General features: G+C 36.5%; 1 protein-coding gene across 3 annotated transcripts in view; it reads left to right on the top strand.

Moving 5' to 3' along the window:
• The first annotated feature begins 1,394 nt into the window (after positions 1-1,394).
• LOC133665454 (A-kinase anchor protein 13-like) overlaps positions 1,395-16,360 on the top strand; it is a 364,315-nt gene continuing 349,349 nt past the window's right edge. For all 3 annotated transcript variants that reach the window (XM_062070780.1, XM_062070772.1, XM_062070757.1), the window contains exon 1: positions 1,395-1,551. The gene's annotated coding sequence lies outside the window, so the exon portion shown is untranslated. The remainder of the gene's footprint in view (positions 1,552-16,360) is intronic.

The raw sequence follows: 16,360 nt of genomic DNA, 5'->3' as shown, positions 1-16,360 counted from the left end.
TATCAATATTAGTAACAATTTCAACATAGCAGTCATTAAAATTTATAAAAAGTAAAAAAAAAAAAAAAAAAAAAAAAAAAATATATATATATATATATATATATATATATTTATATATATATATATATATATATATATATTTTCATATTCTCTTCATGTCATATTATGCTCCTTCCAGTGCTGTTCTTTTTTTTGTTTTGTTCTGTCATTAAAATTTATAAAAAGTAAAAAAAAAAAAAAAAAAAAAAAAAAAATACACATATATATATATATATATATATGTATATATATATATATATATATATATATATATATATATATATAAATATATATATATATATATATATATATATATATATATATATATATATATATATATATATATATATATATATATAAATATATATTTATAAAAAGTAAAAAAAAATTTAAAAAAAAAAAAAAAAAAATATATATATATATATATATATATATATATATATATAAATATATATATATATATATATATATATAAATATATATATATATATATATATATATATATATATATATATATATATATATATATATATATATATATATTTTTTTTTTACTTTTTATACATTTTAATAACAGAACAAAAAAAAAAAAGAACAGCACTGGAAGGAGCATAATATGACATGAAGAGAATATGAAAAAAAAAAATATATATATATATAGAATATAAGAATATGAATACTTTTAGATATTTAGGGAAAGTAAATACAAAAATACTTTTATCTTTAATTATGATCATGATTTCTGGTTATGTTAGGCCAGCAGAGAAGGTCTTGCTGGCCCTGACGGCACACCACTGATTAAGGGTATACGAGTTACTTGTGAGCTACATAAGGCCATATTTGACAGAAACAAAAACTTTAGAAAACGCCTGTTTATCATTAAAAATCCACCGCCGGATGTGACCCCTGTTTATTGTGAAAATCCCTTCCCGGAGGAGCCGTAAACTCCATACTCTTGCCATATTAAAGAAACGGCAAACTTTTCAGTTGTATGTGCCTTAAAACACCACGACAACATAACATCGTTTTTTTGATGATTTAAACACAATTCAAGTCATATTTTGGACAAAATGTGAGCACTTTCGAAAACCCCGCTTTTATTAGAAATGTTGACTTTAAACCGTGAAAATCCATCACCGGATGCGGCGCTCGTTTTATTGTGAAAATCCCTCACCAAATGCGATGGGTTCAAGACACTCGATGCTCCAAAATGAACGGAAAACTTTTTTCACACGCTTCAAAATTTGTTGGCTAACATCAGAAAAGCGGATTATAATTAGTTATGCGTTTATTAAATAAAAAAAAGAAGAGAAAAACATGTCTTCCGGTGTTAGCCTCGTGCTGGCTCCGCCCCTCAAGTTGTCCCGGGAGACGCTAACAACTGCGTGGAAAAGTGCGGTCGACACTTTTTTTGTCCCGCTATCTGTTTAATGGACAACTTTCAGGAACAAAAGGTTTAATTCAACAGGATTAACATGCAGCCCAAATACGCCTAAGTGTCTTCTTGTTCCAGGTGAGAAGCGCAAACTCTGTAAACTCACTCAACTATTAGCTGCTGTTGTGTTTTTTAAGCTAGTTCCCTTCCGGTGCCATGTTACTAACTTATTTTTTTTGTAGTTCATTATCTTTTACAAGCTGAACATTCATCTCAGTTCCGTGCTGCGGGGTGAATTATAACGAAAAGAAAGGCGTTGATTAAGCGATAAAGCTGATAGGAACTACACTGAGAGTCAATTCATGTTTAGGGACCGGGGGACATAATATTAGGAACCCCCTCCAGCACAGCTAAACAGGTGCACAGTTATAAACCAATGGCCGCTGTGCCTAATAAACTGGCTCAACGTTGCTATTCACTGAGCTGTTATAGCCTTAATGAAGTCTACACAAACAAAAAAGTACACTACATTAACTCGTAGTAACTGCTTTTTTTTATTTCCAGCCACAAATGCCGTGGTGGGCCACTTGAAATGACGTGATGGACCACATACAAAGATGTGGTGGGCCACTCAAAATAAAATGGCGGACCGCATAAATGATGTGGCAGGCCACATTAAGTCATATGCATAGGGGCAATATGGCTTAATCACATGAAAGGGAATAGAACGCTTATTGTCATCAACTATAAGAGCATGACAAAATGATGTGGCACATAAAAGGACTTAGCGGGACCACATAAAATAATGTGGCAAGCCCTTGTGTGGTGTTCAGGTCTGTGGGACCCATTTTCATTTTTTATTAAAAGAAAAATGATACAATTAAGTAATCTTTCAAACTGAGACTCACTGACTTTGGCTCATTTTCTGCGAAGAACATATATCAGAATACATATTTACACCCCCCCCCCTACACATTTCTGTTACATATAAGATGTGTGTGTGGAAATTGATGTTCTGTGTAACACACACACACACACACACACACACACACACACACACACACACACACACACACACACACACACACACACACAGCAGGCCTAGACAGGAGGAGGACAGAGTGTAGGTATACAGAACATCAGAGGGTCAAATGTGCGAGAAAATGAGAGCAGACAGTGTTGACAAGCAATGTTGCAACCTTGTGTGGGAACCGCTTGTGCAGAAACACAAAAGAAGAATCCCTGTGGGATGCAGAAACTGGCAGATATAATAATTAAAATACTGAACAGATGTTTATTGGGATAAGGTGAACATTTGTTCAGTATTTTAACATAAAAGTGTTTGATTGTGAGGCATTAAAAGCCACAAAATGCAACTGGTCCATCAGACCCACAAACGCTGGCTGAGTAACAACAATATGAACATTACACAAGGGTTAAATGAGGTTGCAGACCTTATACAATCAGTGTTTCCCACACATTCATTTATTTGTGGCTGCCCGCCACGAAAGAATTACGTCCGCCACAAATAAAAAATATATTTTTTATTTTTTTTAATTTATTTATTTATTTTTTGTCCTGTCCAGCCTTTCAGGCAAATCATATAGTTGATGTAGATGCCCATATAGGCTGTTCAGATTTACTTTACAAAAGAGAAGTGTAGGATACTTCTCTTGTTGCCTTATTTGTATTTGACCACTACTGTTTTCTGTTTATTTGTTACTGACTGTGGCAGGAGACCTCTGCCTCTGTTTCACTTTATGTTGCTGGTAAAAAAATATGGTTGTTGTAGTAGTAGGCTAAAGTTAAATTATTTAGTATGCACTAATTAAAGGGGCAGTGATTTAAGAGACATTTTAGCTTTTATATTTTATAAGATATATTTTTTGTAAGAACCACAATTGATAAATATATTTCAGTGAATAACTTATTGTTCAAATCTGTATATAAATATGTACATAAAGTGTTGTAATTATATTGTAAAATGGATGGATGGATGGACGTTTAAAACAAAACTGTTATTATTAATTAGTAAGTATACATTTTTTTAGCCTTTTTAGAGAAAATCATATCATTGTAGTAAATTATGCAAATTACTCGATGATGTCATGGTGACCACGCCCATAGCCACGCCCCTACCGCCACAGGTATCTTGGCAGTTTATGGGAAACACTGAAAATGATATTCATTATTTGGAGGACCAAATCAAATGTAGTGGCGGGCAACTTAATTGAAGTGGCGGAACCACATGAAGCTACGTGGCATATAAAATGACACGGCAGAACCAAATGAAATGATGTGGCACATAAAATGATGTTGCTGCACCGCATAAAATGACATGGCGGGCCAATCAATTGTAATAGCGGACCTTATAAAATGACGAGACGGGCCACGTAAATAATGTGGCGTTGTACGCAAACATATTCAAAGTTCCGGGCACTCCATGCAATCCGGACTTGGTCCGTTTTCGCTCGTTACACTGAAATCAATTAGTCGATGCAACAGAATATAAATCAAAGCTTTTTTCCCGATCAAATGAATCAGTTGGATCAGGGGTCGGCAACCCAATATGTTCAAAGAGCCATTTTGGGCCAAAAATTAAAAAAAAAAAATCTGTCTGGAGCCGCAAAATATTAAAAGCCTTCTGTAATTGATATGATGAAGTCCACACATGATATAAGTGTCTAATTAGCTATATTAGCCTACTATCAAAATGACTATGTTTCGCAGGCTGACACAAATCTTCGTAGTCAGAAATGTTGAAATGTAATATTTATTCTACCCCTTTTTACAACATTGGAAAACATTAGTAAAACACAAGCTTGTCAGTGGGTGAGATAACTCCTCTAAATGACTGGCTTAGGTATAGATGTGTGTGTCCAAGTTAAAGGAAATGGCGGAATGTCTTCTTCGAATTGATTTATTACAATCTTTGCAAGCTGGGTAACGTTTGCTGTGGTCTATAACGGCACACAAACCACTATCAGAAATGCAGGCAATATTACATACAGATAACGTGTCATGAGAAATGCAGACATAAATTAAATACACAGAAGACATAGGGAATTAAAGGCCTACTGAAATGAATTTTTTAAATTTAAACGGGGATAGCAGATCCATTCTATGTGTCATACTTAAACATTTCGCGATATTGCCATATTTTTGCTGAAAGGATTTAGTAGAGAACATCGACGATAACGTTCGCAACTTTTGGTCGCTGATAAAAAAAAGCCTTGCCTGTACCGGAAGTAGCGTGACGTCTGAGGTTGAAATGCTCCTCACATTTCCCCATTGTTTACACCAGCAGCGAGAGAGATTCGGACCGAGAAAGCGACGATTACCCCATTAATTTGAGCGAGGATGAAAGATTCGTGGATGAGGAACGTGAGAGTGAAGGACTAGAGTGCGGTGCAGGACGTGTCTTTTTTCGCTCTGACCGTAACTTAGGTACAAGCTGGCTCATTGGATTCCACACTTTCTCCTTTTTCTATTGTGGATCACGGATTTGTATTTTAAACCACCTCGGATACTATATCCTCTTGAAAATGAGAGTCGAGAATGCTAAATGGACATTCACAGTGACTTTTATCTCCACGACAATACATCGGCGAAGCACTTTAGCTACGGAGCTAACGTGATAGCATCGGGCTTAACTGCAGATAGAAACAAAAGAAATAAACCCCTGACTGGAAGGATAGACAGAAAATCAACAATGCTATTAAACCATGGACATGTAACTACACGGTTAATGCTTTCCAGGCTGGCGAAGCTTAACAATGCTGTTGCTAACGACGCCATTGAAGCTAACTTGGCTACGGGACCTCACAGAGCTATGCTGAAAACATTAGCTATCCACCTACGCCAGCCAGCCCTCATCTGCTCATCAACACCCGTGCTCACCTGCGTTCCAGCGATCGACGGAGCGACGAAGGACTTCACCCGATCATCGATGCGGTCGGCGGCTAGCGTCGAATAGCGCGTCTGCTATCCAAGTCAAAGTCCTCCTGGTTGTGTTGCTGCAGCCAGCCGCTAATACGCCGATCCCACCTACAGCTTTCTTCTTTGCAGTCTTCATTGTTCATTAAACAAATTGCAAAAGATTCACCAACACAGATGTCCAGAATACTGTGGAATTTTGCGATGAAAACAGAGCTTTTTGTATCGTGATACAATGTGTCCGAATACTTCTGTTTCAACCATTGACGTCACGCGCATACGTCATCATACATAGACGTTTTCAACCGGAAGTTTCGCGGGAAATTTAAAATTGCACTTTATAAGTTAACCCGGCCGTATTGGCATGTGTTGCAATGTTAAGATTTCATCATTGATGTATAAACTATCAGACTGCGTGGTCGGTAGTAGTGGCTTTCAGTAGGCCTGTAAATGAGCTCAAATATACCTACAAATGAGGCGTAATGATGCAATACGTACATACAGCTAGCCTAAATAGCTTGTTAGCATCGATTAGCTTACAGTCATGCACTGACCAAATATTAGGGCTGTGAATCTTTGGGTGTCCCACGATTCGATTCAATATCGATTCTTCGGGTCACGATTCGATTCAAAATCGATTTTTTTTTTCAATTCAACACGATTCTCAATTCAAAAACGATTTTTTACCGATTCAAAAGGATTGTCTATTCATTCAATACATAGATTTCAGCAGGATCTACCCCAGTCTGCTGACATGCAAGCAGAGTAGTAGATTTTGGTAAAAAGCTTTCATAATTGTAAAGGACAATGTTTTAGCAACTGATTGCAATAATGTAAATTTGTTTTAACTATTAAGTGAACCAAAAATATAACTTATTTTATCTTTGTGAAAATATTGGACACAGTGTGTTGTCAAGCTTATGAGATGCGATGCAAGTGTAAGCCACTGCGACACTATTGTTCTTTTTTAAAATTTTTTTATAAATGTCTAATGATAATGTCAATGAGGGATTTTTAATCACTGCTATGTTGAAATTGTAACTAATATTGATACTGTTGTCATTTTTGTTCCACTACTTTTGGTTTGCTCTGTGTCGTGTTTGTGTCTCCTCTCAATTGCTCTGTTTATTGCAGTTCTGAGTGTTGCTGGGTCGGGTTTGCTTTTGGAATTGGATTGCATTGTTATGGTATTGCTGTGTATTGTTTTGTTGGATTGGTTTATAAAAAAAAAATAAAATAAATAAATAATCACGAGAATCACGATTCGAATCGATTTTTTCCCATACCCCTACCAAATATGCTTGATAAGCACTCCACACAAGTCAGTAACATCAACAAAGTTCACCTTTGTGCATTCACGCACAGCATAAAAAGTTTGGTGGACAAAATGAGACAAAGAATAAGTTGCATAAGATATGTCTTCCTCTGGCATCGTTGAAGAAAGTTATACATGTAAACAAATTACGTTGAAGTTCAAGGACCGCCAAATATAGTAGGACAAAACGGTGCTCGCCAAATACTCTCATCAGAGAATCATGTTTGATACAAACAGTGGGATTTCTAACAATTAGGGAGGTTTGTGTCATGTTGTCCTCGTACAGAAACCCTATTAAAACCAAAAAAAGTATTTCTTCCCCCCATCTTTTTCTATTTTCATACATTTTTTTAAAAGCTCCAGGGAGCCACTAGGGCGGCACTACAGTTGCAGACCCCCGAGTTAGATCGATTACTAAGAACCGTTCACTAATTCTAAATGTCTGGGGGAAAAAAACACTTAAAAAATGCTGCTTCAGTTGCCATTAGAGTTGTTGCAGTAAGAGGATGTGCACACGTGAAAGAGGAAACATCATTGGACTAATTCATTTGCCCTCCCTTGACCTGACACACACACACACACACACACACACACACACACACACACACACACACACACACACACACACACACACACACACACACACACACACACACACACACACACACACACACACACACACACACACACACACACTTTTGAAGCCCATCTTCATATTCAGAAGACGGACACAATTGTCCTTATTAGTCGCTGTGTGTGTCCTGCGAGACACAAAAGTGTATTTTCATGAGTGAAAAGGGGAGCGTTGGGGCCTCGCCTTCCGACTCCTGTAAATTACCGCCAGAATTCCGGCGGCTCCGCGCGCAACCCGACCAATTTCTCGTCCTCGCCAACCCCCTAATTTAACCATGATGGAGGAGCGGCGCCGTGTCAGCCTTGTAATTACGTCCTATTTGCGATAGAATGGGAGCATTAGAGCCTCGCAGGTTCTAGTCGCGCGATGTCGAACAGTTAAGAGAGAGCCCAGTTAGGAGTGGAATGTGGCCGCCATCTTTGAAGGATGTCCACAGAGTCTCTGCCTGGGAACAAAGTGCGCAGACCTAAATCCAAAATATTGACTTTTTTTGAAGGTCAGGTGATGCGTCAATGAAGCCATGGCTTTTCTCCAAGTTCCACAAGCAGTACAGTTCAGATGATTTACCCTAAATCCTGGACTTTTTTCTTACACTTTGAACTAGTGTTGTCCCGATACCAATATTTTGGTACCGGTACCAAAAGTATTTTGGTATTTTTTGGTACTTTTCTAAATAAAGGGGACCACAAAAAATGTCATTTTTGGCTTTATTTTAACAAAAAATCTTAGGGTACATTAAACATATGTTTCTTATTGCAAGTTTGTCCTTAGATAAAATAGTAAACATGCTAGACAACTTGTCTTTTAGTAGTAAGTAAACAAACAAAGACTCCTATTTAGTCTGTTGACATATGCAGTAACATATTGTGTCATTTATCATTCTATTGTTATGAGGGACAAGCTGTAAAAAGTTTCAGTACTTTTCCGTACTTTTCCGTATTTTTCGGTACTTTTCTAAATAAAGGGGACCACAAAAAATGTCATTATTGGCTTTATTTTAACAAAAAATCTTAGGGTACATTAAACATATGTTTATTATTGCAAGTTTGTCCTTAAATAAAATAGTAAACATGCTAGACAACTTTTCTTTTAGTAGTAAGTAAACAAACAAAGACTCCTATTTAGTCTGCTGACATATGCAGTAACATATTGTGTCATTTTTTCATTCTATTGTTATGAGGGACAAGCTGTAAAAAGCTTCGGTACTTTTCCGTACTTTTCTAAATAAAGGGGACCACAAAAAAAATGTCATTTTTGACTTTATTTTAACAAAAAATCTTAGGGTATATTAAACATATGTTTCTTATTGCAAGTTTGTCCTTAGATAAAATAGCGAACATACTAGACAACTTGTCTTTAAGTAGTAAGTAAACAAACAAAGACTCCTAATTAGTCTGTTGACATATGCAGTAACATAATGTGTCATTTATCATTCTATTGTTATGAGGGACGAGCTGTAAAAAGTTTCGGTACTTTTCCGTACTTTCCGTACTTTTCTAAATAAATGGGACCACAAAAAATGTCATTATTGCCTTTATTTTAGCAAAAAATCTTATGTTACATTAAACATATGTTTATTATTGCAAGTTTGTTAAATAAAATAGTGAACATGCTAGACAACTTGTCTTTTAGTAGTAAGTAAACAAACAAAGACTCCTAATTAGCCTGTTGACATATGCAGTAACATATTGTGTCATTTATCATTCTATTGTTATGAGGGACAAGCTGTAAAACGTTTCGGTACTTTTCCGTACTTTTCCGTATTTTTCGGTACTTTTCTAAATAAAGGGGACCACAAAAAATGTCATTTTTGGCTTTATTTTAACAAACAATCTTAGGGTACATTAAGCATATGTTTGTTATTGCAAGTTTGTCCTTAAATAAAATAGTAAACATGCTAGACAACTTTTCTTTTAGTAGTAAGTAAACAAGCAAAGACTCCTATTTAGTCTGCTGACATATGCAGTAACATATTGTGTCATTTTTTCATTCTATTGTTATGAGGGACAAGCTGTAAAAAGTTTCGGTACTTTTCTAAATAAAGGGCACCACAAAAAATACCATTATTGGCTTTATTTTAACAAAAAATCTTAGGGTACATTAAAAACATATGTTTATTACTGCAAGTTTGTCCTTAAATAAAATAGTGAACATACTAGACAACTTGTCTTTTAGTAGTAAGTAAACAAACAAAGACTCCTAATTAGTCTGCTGACGTATGCAGTAACATATTGTGTCATTTATCATTATATTGTTATGAGGGACACGCTGTAAAAAGTTTCGGTACATTTCGGTACTTTTCCGTACTTTTCTAAATAAAGGGGACCACAAAAAATGTCATTATTGGCTTTATTTTAACAAAAAATCTTAGGGTACATTAAACATGTGTTTGTTATTGCAAGTTTGTCCTTAAATAAAATAGTAAACATGCTAGACAACTTGTCTTTTTGTAGTAAGTAAACAAGCAAAGACTCCTATTTAGTCTGCTGACATATGCAGTAACATATTGTGTCATTTTTTCATTCTATTGTTATGAGGGACAAGCTGTAAAAAGTTTCAGTACTTTTCCGTACTTTTCTGTACTTTCCGTACTTTTCGAAATAAATGGGACCACAAAAAATGTCATTATTGGCTTTATTTTAGCAAAAAATCTTAGGGTACATTAAAGGCCTACTGAAAGCCACTACTACTGACCACGCAGTCTGATAGTTTATATATCAATGATGAAATCTTAACATTGCAACACATGCCAATACGGCCGGGTTAACTTATAAAGTGCAATTTTAAATTTCCCGCTAAACTTCCGGTTCGAAACGCCTCTGAGGGTTGACGTATGCGCGTGACATCAATCATTGAAACGGAAGTATTCGGACACCATTGAAGTCAATACGAAATAGCTCTGTTTTCATCTCATTATTCCACAGTATTCTGGACATCTGTGTTGGTGAATCTGTTGCAATTTGTTCATTGCATTATGGAGAAAGAAGCTGAGCAAGCAAAGAAGAAAGTTGTCGGTGCGAAGTGTCTATTTTGCGAGGGAAGTCAGCAACAACACGTACACAGCCGGCGCTTCTTTGTATACATTCCCGAAAGATGCAGTCAAGATGGAAGAACTCGGACAACAGAGACTCTTACCAGGATGACTTTGATTTGGATACACAGTTGCGATAACGTGAGTACACAGCTGCGCTTCCAAACATTTGATCGCTTGCTATAACTAGCTCGAGCTAGTAGCTAGTAGCTAGTAGCTAGGAGCTAGGAGCTAGCATAACAAACACCTAGGTGTTTTTATGCGGGATTAATTTGTGGCATATTAAATATAAGCCTGGTTGTGTTGTGGCTAATAGAGTATATATATGTCTTGTGTTTATTTACTGTTGTAGTCATTTCCAGCTGAATATCAGGTCCCACCCGCGCGCTTCCAAACATTTGATTGCTTGCCAGTACGTGCGTGTCATGTACGTAACTTTGATTAAATATATAAGCTTTATGAACCTTGGGTTAGGTGAACGGTTCTTTGGGCTGAGTGAGTGTGTGTGTTGTGCAGGTGTTTGAATTGTATTGGCGGGTTATATATACAGGATCCCGTCCATATTACCCGCTCGAGCTATAACTAGCTCGAGCTAGTAGCTAGGAGCTAGCATAACAAACACCTAGGTGTTTTTATGCGGGATTCATTTGTGGCATATTAAATATAAGCCTGGTTGTGTTGTGGCTAATAGAGTATATATATGTCTTGTGTTTATTTACTGTTGTAGTCATTCCCAGCTGAATATCAGGTCACCCCCGGCTCTCACAGCATCTTCCACTCCCCACTAGTCCTTCACTTGCACTTTCCTCATTTAAAAATATTTCATCCTCGCTCAAATTAATGGGGAAATTGTCGCTTTCTCGGTCCGAATCTCTCTCACTTCATGCGGCCATCATTGTAAACAATAGGGAACTTTGCGTATATGTTCAACTGACTACGTCACGCTACTTCCGGTAGGGGCAAGCCTTTTTTTATCAGATACCAAAAGTTGCGATCTTTATCGTCGTTGTTCTATACTAAATCCTTTCAGCAAAAATATGGCAATATCGCGAAATGATCAAGTATGACACATAAAATAGATCTGCTATCCCCGTTTAAATAAAAAAATTTCATTTCAGTAGGCCTTTAAACATATGTTTGTTGTTGCAAGTTTGTCCTTAAATAAAATAGCAAACATGCTAGACAACTTGTCTTTTAGTAGTAAGTAAACAAACAAAGACTCCTAATTAGTCTGTTGACATATGCAGTAACATAATGTGTCATTTATCATTCTATTGTTATGAGGGACAAGCTGTAAAAAGTTTCGGTACTTTTCTAAATAAAGGGCACCACAAAAAATATCATTATTGGCTTTATTTTAACAAAAAATCTTAGGGTACATTAAAAACATATGTTTATTATTGCAAGTTTGTCCTTAAATAAAATAGTGAACATACTAGACAACTTGTCTTTTAGTAGTAAGTAAACAAACAAAGACTCCTAATTAGTCTGCTGACATACGCAATAACATATTGTGTCATTTATCATTCTATTGTTATGAGGGACAAGCTGTAAAAAGTTTCGGTACTTTTCCGTACTTTTCTAAATAAAGGGGACCACAAAAAATGATGTTATTGGCTTTATTTTAACAAAAAATCTTATGGTACATAAACATATGTTTCTTATTGCAAGTTTGTCCTTAAATAAAATAGTGAACATACTCGACATACTAAATTTGACCAGTAGAGGGCGACAACGCTAATATTGATAAGTCACTGTAGAGGTTGCCCTCTAGTGGGTTCCTCGGACCACCACACACTGCCACGAGAGCCCGGATTTCAGGGTACAACACTGTTTTATTTTCATAAATGTGGAGGGGCTTTTGCTTTCCAGCAAAATGTCTTTCTTTTTGTTCATGTCTCTCTCTCTCTCTCTCTCTCTGGCTCCCACTCCAACTCCCACTACGTGTCTCATCCCGGCTGCTGCTAATAAAGGCGACAGGTGATTAGATAACAAGGCCCACCTGGGCCATCCACTCACCTGTCGCTGTCTTCGAGGCTGGTCCTGTCACACCCCGTTCCGCGGAAAAGCCCGCAAGCCACGCCCCCCTCCACAGTCACATACAAAGTTTGGTGTGTGAATGTTGTGTAATTTTTGTACGTGTAAACTAGGGCTGCAACTAACGATTAATTTCATAATCGATTAATCTGTCGATTATTACTTCGATTAATCGATTATTAATCGGATAAAAGAGACGAACTACATTTCTATCCTTTCCAGTATTTTATGGAAAAAAAAACAGCATACTGGCACCATACTTATTTTGATTATTGTTTCTCAGCTGTTTGTAAATGTTGCAGTTTATAAATAATTGTTTATTAAAAAAATAAAATAAAATTTAAAAAAATAAATAAATATTAAATTAAAAAAAAAAAAGCCTCTAGGCATGCGCGCAGAGGCTCGATGACTAAATTAATCGCCAACTATTTTTGTAATCGATTTTAATCGATTTAATCGATTAGTTGTTGCAGCCCTAGTGTAAACATTTGTAGTTTATTGTGTGAATATATTAACACTAAACCAGGGGTGCACATTATGTCGATCGCGAGCTACCGGTCGATGGTGGAGGGTGTGTCAGTCGATCGCCAGCCAGGCATTAAAAAAAAAAAGACCTAAAAATTAGCGACCATCAATCTTCACAAGATGTCACTTTCGTCACTTGGTTGACATTCTTAGCACCAGAGGGTCTTGTGAGATGATGCTGGCTTTTGTGAGCTCGTTATTGAGAAAAAATGACCGACAGGAAGGCGAGAAGCACTTTTTATTTCAACAGACTCTCGCGCCGTACCAGCCGTCAAAACTCTAAAGACCGACTGCACAGTTCCTGTCTTCACAGTAAAAGCCCTGCTTCATCCTGCCTGCGCTGACAAAATAAGAGTTTTAGAAAGCTAGCACGCTACGGAGTTTGCCCCCATTGTATTTCTTGTAAAGTGTGTAAAAACGAGTATGGAACCTGGACAAATAAGACGGCAAAAACCAACCACTTTCATGTGGTAGTGGACAGAAAGGAGGACTTTTTTTCTCCTCCATTCAAAAAATGTGGACGTTATCATCGCTACTGTCTGATTCCAATCAATGCAAGTCATCAGAATCAGGTAATACACCAACTTACAGTCGTGGTCAAAAGTTTACATATACTTGTAAAGAACATAATGTCATGGCCGTCTTGAGTTTCCAATCATTTCTACAACTCTTATTTTTTTGTGATAGAGTGATTGGAGCACATACCGTATTTTTCGGACTATAAGTCGCAGTTTTTTTCGTAGTTTGGCCGGGGGTGCGACTTATACTCAGGAGCGACTTATGTGTGAAATTATTAACACGTTACCATAAAATATCAAGTAATATTATTTAGCTCATTCACGTAAGAGACTAGACGTATAAGACTTCATGGGATTTAGCGATTAGGAGTGACAGATTGTTTGGTAAACGTATAGCATGTTCTATATGTTATAGTTATTTGAATGACTCTTACCATAATATGTTACGTTAACATACCAGACACGTTCTCAGTTGGTTATTTATGCCTCATATAACGTACACTTATTCAGCCTGTTGTTCACTATTCTTTATTTATTTTAAATTGCCTTTCAAATGTCTATTCTTGGTGTTGGCTTTTATCAAATAAATGTCCCCCAAAAATGCGACTTATGTATGTTTTTTCCCTTCTTTATTATGCATTTTCGGCCGGTGCGACTTATACTCCGGAGCGACTTATACTCCGAAAAATACGGTACTTGTTTGTCACAAAAAACATTCATGAAGTTTGGTTCTTTGATGAATTTATTATGGGTCTACTGAACATGTGAGCAAATGTGCTGGGTCAAAAGTATACATACAGCAATGTTAATATTTGCTTACATGTCCCTTGGCAAGTTTCACTGCAATAAGGCACTTTTGGGAGCCATCCACAAGCTTCTGCTTGAATTTTGGACCACTCCTCTTGACAAAATTGGTGCAGTTCAGCTAAATGTGTTGGTTTTCTGACATGGACTTGTTTCTTCAGCATTGTCCACACATTTAAGTCAGGACTTTGGAAAGGCCATTCTAAAACCTTAATTCTAGCCATTCCTTTACCACTTTTGACGTGTGTTTGGGGTCATTGTCCTGTTGGAACACCCAACTGCGCCCAAGACCCAACCTCCAGGCTGATGATTTTAGGTTGTCCTGAAGAATTTGGAGGTAATCCTCCTTTTTCATTGTCCCGTTTACTCTCTGTAAAGCACCAGTTCCATTGGCAGCAAAACAGGCCCAGAGCATAATACTACCACCACCATGCTTGACAGTAGGGATGGTTTTTCTGGGATTAAAGGCCTCTCCTTTTCTCCTCCAAACATATTGCTGGGTATTGTGGCCAAACAGCTCAGTTTTTGTTTCATCTGACCACAGAACTTTCTTCCAGAAGGTCTTATCTTTGTCCATGTGATGTCAAGAGGAGAGGTCCAAAATTCAAGCAGAAGCTTGTGGATGGCTCCCAAAAGCGCCTTATTGCAGTGAAACTTGCCAAGGGACATGTAACCAAATATTAACATTGCTGTATGTATACTTTTGACCCAGCAGATTTGCTCACATGCTCAGTAGACCCATAATAAATTCATAAAAGGACCACATTTCATGACTGTTTTTTTTGTATGTGCTCCAATCACTCTATCACAAAAAAATAAGAGTTGTAGAAATTAGTGGAAACTCAAGACAGCCATGATTTTATGTTCTTTACAAGTGTATGTAAACGTTTGACCACGACTGTATATTCTTGTCTTCATGGAAGAAAGGAATCTATATGTGTTAAACATGCTTGTATTTAGCGATGATATTCAAAACCGGTTCTCCCGGTTGTTCAATAAGAAAAGAACCGATTCCATGGACTCTAATCCCTTCACACAGGAAATGCCCTTTGGGACGGCAATGTTCTGCCCATTTGATTGTAGACTCTTACTGACACCTTGTGGCGATATGAAAATACTACGCGTCAATAGTTTGGGCACTTCCGGGTTGGCGACGTCTGTTCAGTTCATGAGACAATTGAGAAGTAGACAAGTTGTGTTAGCTCTTACAAGCCTTGGAAAAGATAAGTCAGTAAGTAAATTGTTTAACTGGTTTATGTAACTCAATATTAAGGTGGAAAGTGGTTCAATTTGATAGTAAGATGTTTATTGAAAAACGATTTTTGTGCACTGTTTCAATGGATGTTTTGAGGACTTAAAATGGCTGCCAGTCGTGTGTTTCCACCATCGAAATAGTTTCAACACTCAGAAGTATTTGTTTGATGATAGTACTGTATATTTGTGTGAAGCTAATATTTACATATTGTGTATTAAATGTCAGTATGTTAATTGAATCACATAGCTTATACATTTGTCATTGTGTGTATTTCAGTTTAAAAAAAATAAAAATAACAGTCCAGTGCAAGACAAAAGTAAAGATAGGAAAAGACAAAGCAAGATCAACAACAATAAAGAGCCTAAATGGATTAATCTGCTTTGGAACTTTATTAGACGTCTTGGATTGTTTGTTAGCTGTCTGCCTGTGTGTGTAGTTAGTATGTTCCAATAGCAGCAGAAGTGCACTTTTTGGAGAGCTATATTATTTTCAGTTTCGTGAACAAGGGACTGATTTGATTTAACACTATATTATTATTTATACACCTATAGTGATCACAGAGACAGGTTGCTTTTGTGTTACTGTATATATTTGTTTTTCTGAAAAATCCCACTTAATATACTTTGGGTAACTGACAGTCAATATTTTTTTATTTTTTTTTAGGGGGGTAACAGTCAATATTTTTTATTTTTTTTTATTTTTTTCCTTTAAAATAAAAGTGAGCTTTTGTTAAACCAAATATTGTGTTTTTTTCCATATACAACAACCTATCTGGATTCGATAAGAGAATCGATAAGGAATCGGTTCGATAAGAGGATTCGATAATGGGCTCAAACTCGATCATTTCTTATCAAACATCATCCCTACTTGTATTATCACTAAACACCTTTAA

The sequence above is a fragment of the Entelurus aequoreus genome, linkage group LG02 (assembly GCF_033978785.1).
Source record: "Entelurus aequoreus isolate RoL-2023_Sb linkage group LG02, RoL_Eaeq_v1.1, whole genome shotgun sequence".
In the NCBI taxonomy this organism is placed as follows: Eukaryota; Metazoa; Chordata; class Actinopteri; order Syngnathiformes; family Syngnathidae; genus Entelurus; species Entelurus aequoreus.
The sequence above is the reverse complement of the archived record's forward strand: the minus strand, read 5'-3'. Positions and strand labels throughout refer to the sequence as shown.